Raw genomic sequence first — 18,045 nt, 5'->3', positions numbered from 1 at the left:
AAACATTATTTAAAGTGTATTCGGGTCAGTGGTGACCATTTCGAGCACTTACACTAAGCGTTTTCGCGTTTTAATTGAATAAAAGTTAAATTTTGGAAATTTTTTTTCAAATTTTGCAAATTTGCCAGGTGACTTTTGCCCCCCCCCCCCCTGTAGAGTGGATCACCCATTCCTGAAAATGGGGAAAGTATTTTGGAACGCAGTGGTGTCAATTTTTTGGTCATTACCTATCGCCGAATTTAAAAAATATGAAATTTTTTCAAATTTTTGAAATTGGCAATACCTAATGACGTAATGACTAAAAAAATTGACACCATTGTATGACAAAATTGAATTTTCAACTGCGATGAAATGAGAAGAAAACATTTAATTTTTGCTGGACACTCCAGACCTGAGTTTCTCGCCTGTGAGATGGTCTCTTTCAGTCAGCATGTGTTTTCAAAAAGAGGGGAAATACTCAACGTAAAGCCTTTAGTTTGTGTTCAGCGAGTCAAGTTCCTTGAAATACACCCTTTTCACGATTATTCTGCTTCAATTTTTTAAATTTGATTTCTTAAGTAGACTTTTCATGAAAAATGTAGCAGACTTTAGGATGTGAAAAAGGAAATTTTAGTTTGCACCAGTCGTCGCGAATAGAGAAAAAAATCGAGATACATATTTTGATTTGTTTAATCGAAGTCTGACGATGAAATAAAATTTTGACCGAGAAGTTACCTCTCAAGAGCAGAAAAAGCGATAAAAATGGTTTTTTAATCATTTAGGTGGGTGGCATTGCTCAGAAAATTGGTAAAAAAATAATAAATATTTTGGTAAAGGAAACTATTCGCCAGTCAAAATTTCTTGTCACCTAAAAACTGGTAGCGTGGGTGATATTTTCAATGTTTTATAATAAATTTTTTAGAGGTTCACTAAAAAATTCTCAAAAGTTAGCTAAAAATGTGAAAGACGCGTTTCGAGGTCATCTCCCTTCTTCTAGAATTAATAAGTAAAACCTTTTCATAAAGAAATGTAAGTAGAATTGGGCTGTTCAACTTTATGTGTATTGCATAGGTTCAGGTGGATTTGCCTGCCAGCGAGATGAGAGCAAATTCGAAATTGAACAGAATTTTACAGTTTTTGAGCTTTTACTTATATGTAGTTTATTGATGAATTTCAAAAGTTAAAATTCATCAATCAATAGACCAAAAACACGTTTTTACAATTACCAAATTTCTGTTTTACTTCAAATTTGCTCTTATACTCGCTGGCAGGCAAACTCTGTGATTTCTGTAAACATAAATCGCAATAATATGCATCGTCTTCCGTAATTGAGTTTTATTGAATCAAATCAACTTTCCGTTGATTATTATCCTTTCGTTTAATCGAACAATTTCGGCTCTAGCCTTCTACGCTCTTATACATACATATGTACCTATATCAAGTATCTACGCGTGTAGGTAGATACTAGTGCATGTATGTAAGTATTACTTTACATTCGCTGAAATTGTATCCACGTGTGAATTTCATCAAAGCTAAATTAACTTCATGAAATCATTCGCATCGCTACAAAACGATCCCTAATTTGTAAACGAACACAAATAAAAAAATTCATAAAAACATTTCCAAACAAAATACTTAATCAACAGTATTAAAAAAAATGCTAAAGTTGGAGAAAAAACGGCAGAAATATTCGTTAACACAACAAACATGTTGTTCACAATAAAACATCAATTTCAGTAGATTTCAATACCATTCACAATATTCCTTTAGAGTTGGAAAAAGCTCGCAAAAATTTCTGAAATTCTTTCATACGATTTTTAAAAGAATCTATCAACAAGTTGTGGATACGATAAAAAGTCTCTTCAAAAAAAATAGTCCAAATCGGAGACGAAAAATTAATTTATTGATTTATACTTATTCCCCAACTTAATAAATAATTTATCTTGGATGATGAAAAAAAAAAATGTAGAAGGAAGGAAGAAGAAGAAAAGATTCAGCAATAATACTTTACGCTACCGTCTTCGAATATAATAAAACGTTATTACGACACAAAATAGTGCGCTGACAAATTCCGATTGTTCAGACGTAAAATATCTTTAAGAAAGGAATTCGTTCAAACAGCGTATTTTCCATTTTAGTGGTACAGAGAAGTATATAGAAAAGGCGAAAAAGAAACTTACGATGCTTTCACACGAAAAATACAATACAAGGTGTTGTGAAGAATTACTCGGTGAAAGAATAACTAAATGTGGTAAACATCAATTTGCAGCGATTGTGCTCTTTGCTCGAGGGATTTTCCTCTACATCGCATCGTATAATCTTTCGATCGATTTTGGTTTAGCTCAACATATGATAACATACGGCACAATACACCCGCACAATTTTGAATTTGTGTGTCGCAAAATAATTATCTAAACATTTTTTTTTTTTTTTTTTTCAAAGAACGCAATCTCTCGAATCTTTTATGGTGGATACGATTCATTCGTGTTTAACAAAAACCACTTTTCACAATGTCTGTTTTCCCAACAGTCAGGTGTAGGTACCTATTGTAAATAATTCGTGACAGAAAAAATGGTTTATAAAAATACGAACAGTACCCTTCTCAAAAAGTAAAACATGATAACCTCGAGTTAATATTTCACATCCAAATCGCAATTTTTTATTCATCATCATCGAGTTGGTTAGAGCCCAGCAGGGTCATTGAGATTATTGCAATTCTCAACTGTATTGTAGGTGTTTATAGCCCGCTACACTGGTCTCCATCTCGAACGCTTTTATCAAGATTGTAAAAAAGGGATGAAAATTTAGTCGCGGAAAAGTGATATTTCAATGCATGAGATTTATGACCGGTTAACTAGCTTGTTAAAAATTATCGCTATAAAGCCATCATAAAACATACTGATATTTCAGTAATGCTTGTAATAATTTTAATTTACGTATACATCCGTTGCGTTAAATATAATCGTTTTGAGATTTTGCAGCGTTAATATTTTTCTCATTATGCCGAGTGAATTAACATTTTTGCTACTGAATGGCGGTTTTTTTCCATAAACCCCAATCGTAAATTACGGGCGACAACTTCAGCCAACTACATTATAATTTAGCATGGATATGCGTTTTCAAGTATTCCATTTGTTGTACTTAATTACCAACTTTGTGTGTAACCTACAAAAGAAAAAAATAACCTTAGTGTAGGCAATTTTGATTATAAAAAACATTGTCACCAGATGAAAATTTTTTTTCGTAGATAGGAGTTTCAGAAATGGTCACCTAAATAGTCCCCCACTCATCAGTGAAAGACAAGGGTGCTTGCGATGATTTTTTCCAAAGAAATAAAGTTATATGAACAAACGCTGTAGGGGGGCATATAAGGCAGATATCCTAATCAGTAGAAAAAATTGGGGCCAAAGTGAAAAAAATAAATAAAAATAAACCTCAAGTGCTTATTTATTAAGTACCTATTTTTTAGATTCGACATCTCGTGCCCTCAGCCTTACCCTCGATGAAAAATTCAAGAGCCTGGAACACACGTGGATTGATTGAACCAACAAAAAAAAAATCAACAGATAAGGTAAATATTTGAACTTACAATTACCTTCTTTGATGGACATTAATTTTTCGATTTAATTAGATATGAAATTGATTCTTAGGTAGATAACCTACTTAATTAATACGTACATATTTGCAGATAAGAAAATATCAACGTGAAATTTTCGATTTCATAAGAAAGCATCATCCAGACTTGGATCAAGAAAAAAACAGTATCATTAATTACAATTTATACCTACCTACTTATAGAAAACTTTATTTTCAAACCTAACTCAAAGAAAAATGACAAAACAGTTCATCTAAAACGAACAAATACTTCGGATACTCATTTACGTACGTTTTGAAATATGTGCAAAGCCTGAAAAATTATTGAACACGACTCAAAACTTTTATTTAAAATGTTCACTTCGCTAAATTCCGTAACTATAAGCACCAACAGACAATTTTTACAACTTTTTCACAATCCTTAAAAAACTAGTAAGTAAATTACTTTCTTTGGACAATTATCTTTTCATTTTTTTTCTCTCTTAAACATTATCAAACGATAGCAGCAGTTAGTTTAGCAATACGTTTTATTCAACGCAAGTTCAGCAGTTTTTTCTCTAATAAAAAATCCGGAGAGCTGATACAAAAATTTAATATGATCTCAATATCGTGTCAGGAGGAATAAAAATCATTTTTTCATACTTTTTTGAAGTTGATTTTATGGCATGGACAAGTTGAGCATTAGAATTACGTCTCCGCCTCATAAACTACATACTTACGTAATTATGTAGTAGGTAGGTAAGGTAGAGTGGGGTAATTACAAAGCACTTTTTGATTAGTGACACTTTAAGAGGACGCTGTGAGAAAACTATTTCACGGATGAAGCTGAAAGTACCAGTTATACTTCAGGGGGTTCTCTATCAATGGTAAAATTTTGGTAAAATTTGGTCCACAAATCGTGGAAAAAATTACAATTTGAAAATTTGAAAATCGACTTTTGCATTTACCCCATGTTGGGGTAATTTTTAGTTTTTTGCATTTTCAACACCCTCACTGTATTCTACGTGTCATTTGCTAACTTTTGATGTATTCGTTGTCTTGATTCGGTTAAAAATTCGATAACTTTTCCACTTCCCAAAAAAATTTTTAGGGGAGTGAAAAAATGTTGAAAAATTATTTTTTTAAAAACTCGCTAAAATGAACAAAAAATAAACTATTGATCATTACTGATGTTTTTTATGTAAAAAACTCGTCATAGAAATACATTTTTCGTCAAATATATTATAGTAAAACATTAAAAACGAGCAATAATTTTAGAATTCAGTAAAAATGTTAATCACTTCTCTAATGTGTAACTCATCATGTGACCGTGGAAGTTTATTTTTTTTGTAATTTCGAACCATTTTCAAGTTATTTAGGGCAAAAAAATATTTGTGGTAAATGCAAAAATGAAAAAAAAATCGTTTTTGCAATTACCTCGAGTCAATTTTTTCTGGGGTAGTTGCAAAAACGCAATTTACGGCCAAAATAAAAAAAAAATGTTCAAATTGCGATATCTTACCTTAAACTTTGATCCTTCATGACCCTAAATCGTGAAAATTCCAGATAAATCGACAGTTTTTTCTATTTCGCATGCATTTTTTAAAAAAACACCTCTCACTTTACTTATGAGTAGGGCTAGGATTTATATGCAAACGCATATCTGTTTTGGCTATACTAGTTACCGCATATCACTGTTTCTTTTGCGATTCATACATTTCTAAGTCGAATGGTGAAATTTTTTAGCGCATATTTCCGCATATTTTGGGTATAAATGCATATATTCGCATATTTTCATCAAAAAATGCTCTTATAGCGCATATTTACCGCATTTTTTGAGTCGTTAGCGCATATTTTGGGGAAAAAATCACAAAAATTGATTCAAAAAACGCAAAATTTTAAAAAAAATCATCAATTTTTTAAATTGGAAAAAAATTTTTTACCTAATTCAAAAAAAAATTTCAAATAAAACCATGGTTTTATTTTTATCTGTGCTCAGAGACAACCAGAAATCGTTTTTAATTGGCAATCTTAAAGAGCATTTGATAATCGGATGTTATTCCAATGTATAATTCTTCCTTTTGTAAAAAGAAAAAAAATGCTATTTTATGAAATAAATCTGAATGCGTGTATTTTTTCTGTTTATAAACTGCAATTTTAGCTTCAGATTGAAAATACTTTTATTTTGATATGCAACATGCTGCACTTTTATAGCGCATATATTCGCATATTTTGTCATTTTAGCGCATATATTCGCATATTTTCGTTATTTTTAGCGCATTTTTAAAGCGCATATAATCGATTTTTTAGCGCATATAAATCCTAGCCCTACTTATGAGTGATTTCAACATGCTTTGATAAAAGTGTTTGCTACGGAGCGACAAGTTGAACCCCGCGAGTTGTAACCAGGTAAATATGTCGGCAAAGGTTGTCGCTTCGACACCCTCTAGTTGGCACAACCAAAAAATTGATATTTTTTGCATGAGGTCTAGAGATGTGCAGTGTGAAAAGTGAAAAATGAAAAGTACTTTTCTTTCAATGAAAAGTTGAAAAGAAAAGTTCCTACTTTTCATTACACTTTTCAGTTTTCACTAAAAAAAAAAAACGAGTGACCAATCAATTTACTCATCAGAGATCACTGACCTCATTGATGAAGTCAAATATCAAGTTTCACTCTCTCCACTCCTCCACCTTCGCAATTTAGTGCACATTTTTGATATTTTTCACAACATTTTTTCAAAACTGAAAAACCCAAAAATGTCAGAAGCTCTAGAAAGGCTCAAAACTACCACTATTTGTATAAGTAGGTGAAAAAAAATGATTTTGTTTTTTAGTGTGTTTTAGATAGTCAAAAAATACATCAATTTGAAGCTCTTACAGAGAGCTTTAATATGAGATTCACACGATTTACTTTTCACACTTTTCACAACTTTTCACACTTTTCAATGAACTTTTCACTTTTCATTTCACCAAAATTACTTTTCTGAAAAGTGCACATCTCTAATGAGGTCACAATTTTGCAATTACCCCGTTTTTGCAATTACCCCACTCTACCTTATAGACAATGTATAGACATTAGACAATAGCTACTTCACTTTTGCGAACTCACAAGAGTAATCTCGATATATCTTTCCATGCCCCTCACCAAAAAAATAGGGTAAAAACATTTTCGACAGTTCTGATTGAAAATGGAATCCATAAAAAATTGCATTCGATTGACAAAACTTTCTTTATTAATTATTCGAACATCAGAGAGGAGTTTTTTTTTGTCTCAATAGTTGTTCTACATAATAATGAGAGAGAACAAATATGTAGCACATTTTAAAATCCTCTCTAAAAATATTTTCAGTAATAAAATGAAAATAAAAAAGCGAAATAAAACAAATGTAACAAAGAGATGACTGTCAAGCGTCAGACTTTAATACGTAACACTGATAAATTTTCAGGGTGATGAACTATTGAACGCTACGTTAACGAATTTACTTTTGAGGCCGTAACCGTATAATCCATATTTCATAGCTGTTTTATAAACTTTAAAAGAGAGACAGCGTATTTCACCTCTCGCTTTGATAAACCCTCTTAATAATATATCATTACTACCGTTATGATTAGCTGGTTTTTTCGTCGAGTTGACATATTTCACTTTCAACGCGATCGAATAAGGGTATATGCAATCTCTAGATACTTGTTGCTGTCATATCGTATCAATATTTTGAATTATCGAGTATTTCCAAGTTTTTGTTTTATCACCCACTAGTATAAGTAGGTAGTGGACACATCTTAACGATAATTGGATTAGTATACGCGAGGAGTCTACCATCTACAGTCTACAGCTACACAACACAACACAACATCATATGTACAAGCATACGACTATGTAGTATTATGGCATTAATAGCTCGGTATATAAAAGTAGGTACCTACACTCGAGTACAGTATTTTATAATTATACTTCATTGGATTTTCATCAAAACTCGAGTATTGTGATAACACACACTCACGTGCAAAAAAATAACTCTATTGTGTGATGAAATACAGAGCAGAACATTAGAGATTGGGAAAAAATCATTTGTTATCCGGTCGGCGGTGCGAACACGTCCGAATGATATATTTAACTTTTGATTTAGGTAAGACAAAGATTGATTCGCCCTTGATGTCATTAATTTTCAATATATTATGACAGATTTTCTAAACAAGAGTTTCATTTTTTTATTAGTATCAATTTATTTTTTGTTAAATTCCAACGTGGTCCATGAACATTGCTAAAAGCTTTTAAGAAACGGAGACTAGTATAACTTGCAAAATATAATATAACATCTATTATCACATAAAATTTATTGGCTCAACATATATATTTATACTAGGAATTTTAAGTTCATTGTTCTTCGATCATTAATATTCGTAAATCTGTGGCCTGCGGCACGATAGCACTTATTTACATCAATCTAACACCAATGTATCAGTATCTATAATTAATTAGGTAGGCATATTTCAATCAATAATGAGTTAAAGCTTTCACTCTTGTAACATTCTACGATGGACAGAAATAGAATTAAAAATTGATAATTTAAGAAAAACTTTTAACAAATAAAACTTTAGCTTTTCCATCTTTTATTCGCCAGGCACTTTTCTCGACTACCTAAGTATATGTTTTTCCCATAAGTATCAACATTTCAAGCGTTCGTAATCGTACTTCGATTCTGCAGAGGTAGATTTTCCTTCGTCATTGTATCTCCTAATTTATAAACTGTTGCATAGCTAACTATTTGAGAAATTTTTGCGATTTCATTTTAATAGCTATCATGTTAAGTACATACTATCACATTGCGAGGACTAATTTTAACACGAGTGAGGGAAAGGATTTTCAAAGAAGATGTTTTCGAGCAGCTACAAACTCTGGTTATCTTTTATTCTAGCCCTACCCCTTTGCGTCGGCCTAGAGTCAAACACACGTAACTCCATTGGCACTAAGGACCCTGTGTAAAACGGTCTTTACACTGTGGCGCTCCCTATTGGACTTGAACGCTCAACTAAGAGATAGGTAACATCGGGTGACCACCCCGAATGACCTACCTTTTAGTTGAGCATTCAAGTCCAAAAGGGAGCGCCACAGTGCAAAGACCGTTTTACACAGAGTCCTTAGTGCCGATGGAGTTACGTGTGTTTGACTCTAGGCCGACGTTTGGCCCTTTTGCATTACATTTTCAGGTCTACTTTCAACTTGAGCAAAAATGCAGTGGCGTAGCCAGGATTTTCTCAAGGAGGGGGCAAAACCAGATTTTTAGACATAAAAAATCGAAATGAGGGGTAATTTTCTGGAAATCCATTGTGATGTGTGGTGATTTCAAGAAAATGAAGGCAAAATTTCTGCTCAAGCGAAGCGAGAGCGAAAATTTTTAGAAAAAATGGGTCTAAACAACGAAAAAACGTCCATTTTTGCATGTTTTCTTTCAAATTTTCGCTCTCAAGGGGGGCATGGCCACCTTCGCCCCCCCTTGGCTACGCCACTGCAAAAATGTATCTTTAAAGCCTACATTTCAAATGGGAAAAAAGACTCACTTTCAATGTGAGAGGGAATAGAGTTACACCCACCTTTAGAGCTAGAATTTCTTTAGAATAATTTGAATGAAACTTTGAAATTCACGAATGAGCTACTGCAATTTAAGACATTTTTAATGCATTAGTAAAAAAATCCAAGGTGCGGGGGAGAGGGGATATTCTAATTCAATTGTAAAACACTAACGCAATTCAACTTTTGAAAAATCCAAGTATACCTCTTCAAACGACATGCTTCCAGGTTTCACGCAATCAAGTCGCGTTGAAAATATGTACTATGTTAATAGATTTGCATAACTAGTTCGCCGTAAATACGAGTACAAGCACTGCAAGATTCATATTAATTTGAACCGAAAATCAAGTCGAGTCCTCCGATTTCGCTCCATTTGTTTTACGAATTTTTTTCATTGATCTTCTAAAATGACCACTATTTCCACTCCAACTCTTTGATGGTTGAAGTGACTCTCAATTCTTTCTATTTCCTGATTTCTTGCGAAACAGTCAAACATTAAAGGCAAATATTTTAAAACTAGTAGTTTTTAGAGCTTATCTGTTTACAAGCCTTTAAAGATATTACATCAATATGAGGTTCAAAATCAGTAGGTAATTAAAATTTTAAGATGTCAAACTGAACCTAAAAAAAAATGTCAAGAAAAGTTGCCCATTGATTGCTACGAATTTCAAACGTACCTGAGTTCGAATATGGTTTAACTGAAGGGAATTACCCTAGGTAATTTTTAAATGTTCATGGGTGCAAAAAATTAGATAAGGATTTTGATTTTTGAAACAAAAAAATCAAGTACATAGGTATGTACGTTGAATTATTCATAACGAGTGCATTATTTAGGGGTCTGAGGTTGAAAATTACGAATCGATTACTGAGTTGCAATTGTCAGTCCATTTCCCCACGTTATGGCACTTTACATATTTTTTTTTAAAATTTGAGCCAAAAAATACATTTTTTTCCACTTCAAATCATGACCAGAAGCGATGTTTTCCTAAGTAACAATTAGTTACTAACTTATATGTACTCGTATATAATTTTCCATCTATTTATGCAACTTTCTGACCACTTTGAAAAATACATGCTCCTGTAAAATCCATAATTCTTCACAAGGTATCGAAATTTGTTATTGAATCAAAGCAATAACTGAAAATTTGTTTTTTTTCATCCATTTTAGTAGTTTTTGGGCAATTTGTATTTCACAAAGTTCATAGCCCCTCAGGACTCTTTATGGCCATTTGCGAAAGAGGAACATTTTTTTTTCTTTTCAAAAAGAAAAAAACTTACAGTAACCACCCCTCATTCACATTCAAAAAATGTAGCCTATTCTCCTCATTCTCGATCACCAAAATGATCCAACACGGAATATTGATGAGATTCGTGAAAAAGATCAAAATGAATATAAAATTGAGTCAATTCCATTTTTTCTGTAGGTACATATTCACACAGCACATAAAAAGGTAATCGACATTTCAGTCAAAAAAACTTCCTATTTCATCTCCAACATGCGTGGAATTTTCGAAACATAGGAAAAAAGTTGAATATGAGTGATCTACTTACAAGTACATTCAAGCTTACATCATTTCGTATTGAATGAAAAAAATTCATCGAATAAAGTACACTTTCAAGAAGAATTTTTTTACGTGGTAATTTTTTCAAATCGTCTCAAATACAGAAGGCATTCAGCGACAAAAGCAACGCATATATTTTTTCATTTCTAAATTGATAAGTGGTAAAAGAAAAAAATGTACGAAAATATAGCGTAAACAGATTCATGAAATACCTAGCCCACAAAGTTCTTCAAGAAATATCTGCCATATTTTTCTAGACTGTGTGGGAGAAGAGCAAAAAACCTAATATATTTACCTAGGTACTTATCTAATACGTCTTGCTTAGTACATTACATTACTGTACATAATTTTTTCAGACAAGCAAAATATTCTGCGCATCGTACGAAGAAACCACATTGAAATTTAAAGAAGTAGCGACTACAAAAATTTCAAAAAAAAAAGAACGAGTCTAACGATTTAAGTTTATTTTGTGAATATTCGAGAAAAACAAAATAAATGCTTTATTGAGTTAGAGAATTGCCATTACTTACTAGTGTATTGTAAACCGAAAACATTTACGTACTTATCAAAGTCATCATGGTGGATTTTTGTCATCCACATGCATTAGCGGTCAAACAACCAGGTAACAGTGGTGCTTGATGCCAAAAATATTCATTGTCACATTTTTTAGTTTTTAGATCATCGTATGAAGACATAGCAGATCATATGGTGCACTTTTTGCCCAACTTTCGTTCCAAAGAAATTGACGAAAATAATTCACCTCGTGATACATAGATGGAATTTTTTACGATAATTTCAGATCAAGCACTTTTACGTCCTTCAAAACAAGAGGTAACCAAAACCAAAAGTGAACATGAACTTTTTTGTACGTCATTACGCGACCTTGCCTCAGGCTACTTAAAAATTTTTTGCCAACAAAACTTTTGCGAAAGAAAATCAATACGTTCTATTTGAAATTCGCTTTTTTGCAGACCTTCAATTTTCAAGATATGCAATTTTGCCATTAAACATGTAGGTTCGTCAGATCAGTTTCCTTAGACTCGGAATCTACATAATTAATTATTATAACTGTAGCTCCTTCAAATTTCAAGATAGGCATCCTATTTGTATGAATTTCTCTGCTCCTCGTGAAGTACGAGTAGGTAGTAGGTACGTTATCTGGTCTCGTAGCATTATTTTTTCAAATGAATTACATGTGTGAAGAGTGAAACTATTAAAATTTGCAGTTTTCAAATTTTTATACTCGTAGATGTTACTGAATCAAAATTTAAACCTCACCTCCCTGCCATCCAAGAAGTTGAACATCAGTAAGAGTAATCGCCCAATTTATCATCATGTTTTCAAAAAAATCTTATTTCAAAATTAGAGTTTTCATGTAAGTTTTTGGTTAAGGTAAAACTGAGTTCGATGTGAAAAACAGAAAGTTATCAACGCTGGTAGGTAATCGTTAGTAAGCTTTTATGTTGTGTCGGCATTTACTAAATGTTGCGAATAAAAACATATAATACTCGGTGACATTTCGTAAGTCAACTCGATTAATAAACAACCATTGGAGAGGCGTTCAAATCAAATCGTTTAATGCCACCTTTTTGACGTTAAACGTGAGAATAATTTTGTATGGAAATATTTTCCTTTAAAAGGTCGACTAGGGCGTAATTCGAGTTAGTTAATTGATTCAAATGAAACGTGTATCATAATCATCACGCTAAATACGAATCGAGTTGATAAAATTTACAATTTTACACACTTATACCATACTTATCAGCACAATTCATGTTAACAAATGACTTTTTTTCGAAACCTTCGCAGCAGTTTTTTTTTCAATTTAACGGGAATGTTTCTTTCATAAAGTTTTTGAAAAGTTTACGTTGCATGCATGTCGCTGGAATAAGACATGGTATAACCTCCAATTAATTGTTTCATGTTGGGTAGTAGTTTATTTAAGATTTGGTAAGTTATAATCAAATTGGAATTAACAGGCATTAAAACTGTTGACTTGATGTTTTCATTGGTTGCAAAAATTATGCAAACAATTATAATAATACAACCACCAGGGATTTGCACAAATTTATTTTAGAATTCTTTTACTTTTTTCATCATTTTTTTTCAAGTTAAATTAAACAAAAAGTTTCCCAAAAAAAACCTTTCCTTCTACATTTTACTGTCGAGAATCGAGAGAAGATATACTTCTACCTATTCACGTATATTCAACATTTGAATCGTAATAACATACTTTACTCAATCACAATGCCGAATTTCAATTCATACGTGTATAAAGAACATACGAGTATATTACGAATAATAATCCCGGATCAAGAAACGCATTCAAAATCTAAAGTGGCGTACGAGCAACATGTCTAGCTAAAGTTACATGCCTAAAAAAGACATTTCTGACTTTCATTCGCTGGGAGAAAAATCTGTCAAGTAACAAGCTGTTTTTATCGTATTCAGAGTGTCTACTAAAATCAAAAAAGCGAATTTCTCGCCTTTTTCTTGCTTTTTTCTTGCTTCCAAAAATGAAATTTCTTACCCTTCTTCATATTTACGCATAGGCCTAGATAATCTTCGCTAATCCCTCTAACCCACCCCCCCCACAAAATTTATCAAAAATTTATTTTTTAAAGCAGAGAAGTGAATTAATTTCTAAAATGAAAAAATAGTAATAAAAAAACGTAACAAAAACAAACGTTGAGGCGAAATTAATTCAATTCTATGATGATAATAGTAACAAAATAAAAAGTAAACTCGAATGCGGAGGATCGAAGTCATGTTATTTTGGGGAAGGTATAATGTCATTTTTCCAACAAAAAATTGTCATTTTTCCGACAAAAATCAAAATTTTAACGTGCTGAATACCAGTGACATATATGTACAATTACAGGATCAAACCATGAAAGGACTTATATTTCTATTTGTGATTAAGGGGAGAGCAAAATCAGAATTTTGGACACGAAAAATCGGCATTTTAAGTAGGTTGTTTTCAGAAAACCCTTCACAATGAATGATCACTATATTGAAATACAGGTAAAATTACTGCTCAAGCGAAGCGAGAGCAAAAATTTGTTGAAAAAATTGGTGTGAAAAACAGATAAACGACCATTTTGTATGCATTATTTTACATTTTCATAGGAGCACAATAATATCAACAATTTTGAAAAGTTAGTCCTTCTGTTCAAAAAATGAAAAATTTTCACTTTTCAAATGGTATGGGTATTACCTGTAAATCAAAAATTTCCTATTTAATTTTTGAATTCTTAAAACCTCGTAAAACAGTATCTTGAATGGCCCGAGCGAAGCGAGGGCAAAATTTTTGGAAAATTTTTAATTCGAAAAGTAGAACAACATCAATTTTAACTAAACAAAAACTTGAAATTTTGGTGGGATAACTTCAATTTTTCAAAGATTTTTGATGTGAATTCTTGGAAATTTTCTTGCTTTTCGAAGGAATTTCTATACTATTTTCTAACTTTCTTGCCACCCATGCGAATTTCTCGCCTTTTTCTAACTTTCTTGCCTTTTTCTTGCCAGTAGACACTCTGGGTATACGTAATAATAAAAGTGTATACCTACCTATGTATAGGTAACAGAATTTCATACCATAAAAATATCGGCGATTTTTTTTTGTACCCATGACGTGCGTCCTTTTTTTTACACCTCAATGCAGCATAATTTTAATGACAATGGATCAAATTCGCTTTTTTATTGAAAAACATTTTTTTTTTTCAAATCGAAATTTAAGAGATCTTGGAAAGAATTTCAACGTAATGTAATATAGATACACGCTCCTACTCTGGAAATAAAAATCAGAAAACTTTTACAGAATGAAATTTTAAATTATTAATCAACGAAAAAAAAAATCAAATCTCATTTGAATACTAAAAACAAGAAAGTCGAAACTTTTTTCATTAATTTACCAGTATTTATAATTTAAAACTCTGCCGTCCAGACCGCATCATAAAAATGAAGGAAACGAATACCGCATTACCATTTTACTTGAACAGAGAGCAACTATCATAAATATATATTTAAAAAAAAAAAACAGGCGCAATTGCGCACATCAATAGATGAGAACATTATAACAAAACAAAAAACAAAAAAAAAACTTGAATATTGAGAATGCATGGACATGACAGACACATCCACTGTAAAGTCTGAGCAATAATATTTTATTTATGAATTTGAAAAATGATAATTTTTAAAAAATTCAATTTATTTTATGTATCTAATATAGATAAGAAAAATAGAAAAAATATAGACATAGCTGGAATATATTTCGCATAGAAATTTTTGATTTTTTTTCTTCTTAAAGACCAAACATTAAATTTTAAGAGAGCAAAGTTGTAGACATGCTATAGGCGGCATAACTTTTAAATGCGCGTTTGATGTTAATTTATGAAAATATCAGGCTTTAAACTGCGGTGTCCCCCTTTAACCATCGCAGACTAAGAGGCGTCGAGAAGATTTCTACGTTAAGCTTAGACATAGCAGTGAAATATTAAAATAAGCTTTTCAAATACTCGATTATGCTCGCGAAACGGTATAGTAGATTTTGTGAGATAGCATTTCCATCTAAACACGTATTACCTACCCTTTTTTTTTGTTTTTTCCTCTTCAGTCACCTGAATTTTTATAAATTTACTTTCTCAGAATCAATATTAAGACGATTCGACTGAATTTTTTTTCAACATTGCCAAACGAAAAATAAAAACATCGAAGCAAGATTAAAACCTATCAAGAAACTCATAAAATTTTATTTTTTATAGAAGATGGAAAAAATCGACAAGAGCTGAAGAGTAAATTCTCTTAAAATAACGCATGTAATGAGAAAATGGTTAAAATTTCAACAGTGTTGATATTTCGACCGTACATTATTGATCTATACTCAAACGATAATTTATCGTATGTGTCTAATTTACATCACGTTTTGTATTTTCTGAAATATGAAACTGAAAGGGTTAAATTTTGAAAAAGACATTCGATAAAACGGGTGAATGAATCTTCGATTCAAATTTCCAAACTTACTCTGGTTAAAGTTGGTATCTATATGATATGAAAATTCCTTAATAGAATTTTTAAGCCATTATTCTTCAAATTATTCTCTGCAGTAACTCTAAATATCTCTATTGTTCAAAATTTTTATAGTTTTCAAATTTCGACTAAATTTTTTCAGAATTTAAAAAAATGACGCACCTCCTAATCGAGGATTATTTTTGGGACTTTGTTTAATTTCTTTGAACCATTCTCCCTTCTGAGATACAGTCTCAGTACATCAGTATCTTCACTTTTAATATTTTCACACATTTCTACTCACTTTCTCTCACTAGGGACTAGGGAGGTACATACATAACTATGTATATCATGAGATCACATATTTTTTCCTGGAATCAGAAATGCCTCCATAACCATAGGATGGTGAGTATAATTTCCAAATTTCTGAGGAGCTTTTTAAAATTTGAAGGCTTAGTTGGAAAGTTGAAAAGTTTTTGCTTCATTTTCGTTCTTCTAGTTAATTGTGGCGGAATCAATTCATTTTGAAACCGCCAGCGAAAATTAGAACGCTCATTTTCATGCTTCATTTTTGCCAAAACATATCGATATTTTTCTCCATTGAGGGGGGGGGGGTCGATTTTTAGAAAACTTAAAACTTTCAACGTGGTGTAATTCGAGCCATTTCGAAGCCTTAAGTAGATTTTTGAATTTCTTGGTTTTCAAAAAATTCTATTTGAAAAAAATCATTATTGACAGTTCAAATTCATACTGTAACACTGGCCGGGATAGTTACCTCATATTGTTGTAAGGATACTTAAGACACATTTCAATTCCAATAGCATTAAAGGTGCGTTCTCACTAAGTACTAGGTATACAGTCGATGCGACCGAAAATATATTTCTAGGTACGAGTATCTTTTCTCAACTTGGACTTAATTGAAGGGTATGGAAATGAAGTTTACAGGAGAACCTACTGAACCTCTCAAGCTGTCTGCCTTCGAGTTTTGTGAAGAACGTGGTCTAAAACTTCTCGTACCTACCCAAAATTTCAGCTTCTCACATTCATTTTTCGATGTTTGCAAATCCCTGAAATTCCAAAAATTAAACGTTTTCGGTGATTTATGCTTTTCTTCAAAAAAAATATATATAATACTTATTTATTCAATCAATAAAAATTAGTCCTAAAATCAATACTGCTACACATAAAACTAATTTTCTCATTTTGAACCCTTGTGTGGTCTACAGCGCGACAATTGATTTTTTCAGAAATCTTGAACTTCCTCAGAAAACGTGGAAATTAATTTAACAGGCTGGAACAGTACATCAGGCCTCGATTTTTAGCTACCAAAATTAATTCCCACGCCTTCTGGAAAAATCTGAAGCCACGCTGGAGGCTCCACATAGTATGGCTCGTAATGGTGAAATTCACTTCTGGTAAGTTAATATCAATTTCAGGACTAATTCCATCATTTTTACTGAATAAATTTTTTCTAAAAGCACAAATCGTCGAAAATGGCCAATTTCAGATTTTCAAAAACCCTCCAAAAATTGGAAAGCCAATTTGGACAACTAAAATTTTATTTATGAGTGTATTTTTTCGTACTCAATCATGATAAATTAAAAAGCGATAATCGTACTTCTAGGTTCTACCAATTTGTAAAAATTTACAAAAATTTCAAATTGTTTGAAAAATAAATTAAAATTGCGAAAAAATTAAAATATACCCATGTACCCAGACTCACCTATGGCGAAGTAAAGTAGGTGACTTTTTAATTAAAAAAGACTTTAGCAAACTCGAATATTGAGAAAATATTAATAGAATTTATGAAAAAAATTGCCAATACCTATAAAGGTAAGTATGTATCACGAAGAATTTCCATAATAAAATTTTCAATTTTGTTACTCGTAAATATCTATAGCTTTGGCCCACGTACTACAGAATAGGTATTCCTTTTATACGTTAAGAATCACTGTATCGCATAAATTTCGCCAAATTCACGAGAAGAATTAATGAAATTATCAATCACTGGGAGAACAGCGCAGAGACTGAATTAAGATAGCAGGGTTATACACACAGCATTTAAATAAGCAATAAATTTGGTCTTTTGGCACTTACCATACCCGTTTCGAAAAATCGTCGAAATTGTTGCGTTCAAAACATTCGAAACGTTACATAACTTAATATTCGCCCTGAAAAAAACAGAAACAGAAAAGGTCGATTACAATAAAATACCTGAAATAGAAACAAAAAAAAAAAAAATCTCGAAAAATAACTTCGCTTCTTATATAGTTTACCCCTAAAATACCAACATTCGTTACGAATAATATAACAATGTTGGAAAATGTTTAAACAGCGCGAGAATCAAATTTAAAG

At 31.8% G+C, this 18,045-nt stretch overlaps 1 protein-coding gene across 5 annotated transcripts in view; it reads right to left on the bottom strand.

Annotated features, from left to right (window-relative positions):
• LOC135838419 (octopamine receptor Oamb-like) overlaps nucleotides 1-18,045 on the bottom strand; it is a 117,003-nt gene that overhangs the window by 60,922 nt on the left and 38,036 nt on the right. For 3 of the 5 annotated variants that reach the window (XM_065354048.1, XM_065354050.1, XM_065354049.1), the window contains one exon: nucleotides 17,788-17,861. The exons of 1 other annotated variant lie outside the window; for it this stretch is intronic. The gene's annotated coding sequence lies outside the window, so the exon portion shown is untranslated. The remainder of the gene's footprint in view (nucleotides 1-17,787; nucleotides 17,862-18,045) is intronic. One more of the 5 variants, XM_065354051.1, reaches the window with a different exon arrangement.

This window comes from Planococcus citri, chromosome 3 (genome assembly GCF_950023065.1).
Source record: "Planococcus citri chromosome 3, ihPlaCitr1.1, whole genome shotgun sequence".
Lineage (NCBI taxonomy): Eukaryota > Metazoa > Arthropoda > Insecta > Hemiptera > Pseudococcidae > Planococcus > Planococcus citri.
The sequence above is the reverse complement of the archived record's forward strand: the minus strand, read 5'-3'. Positions and strand labels throughout refer to the sequence as shown.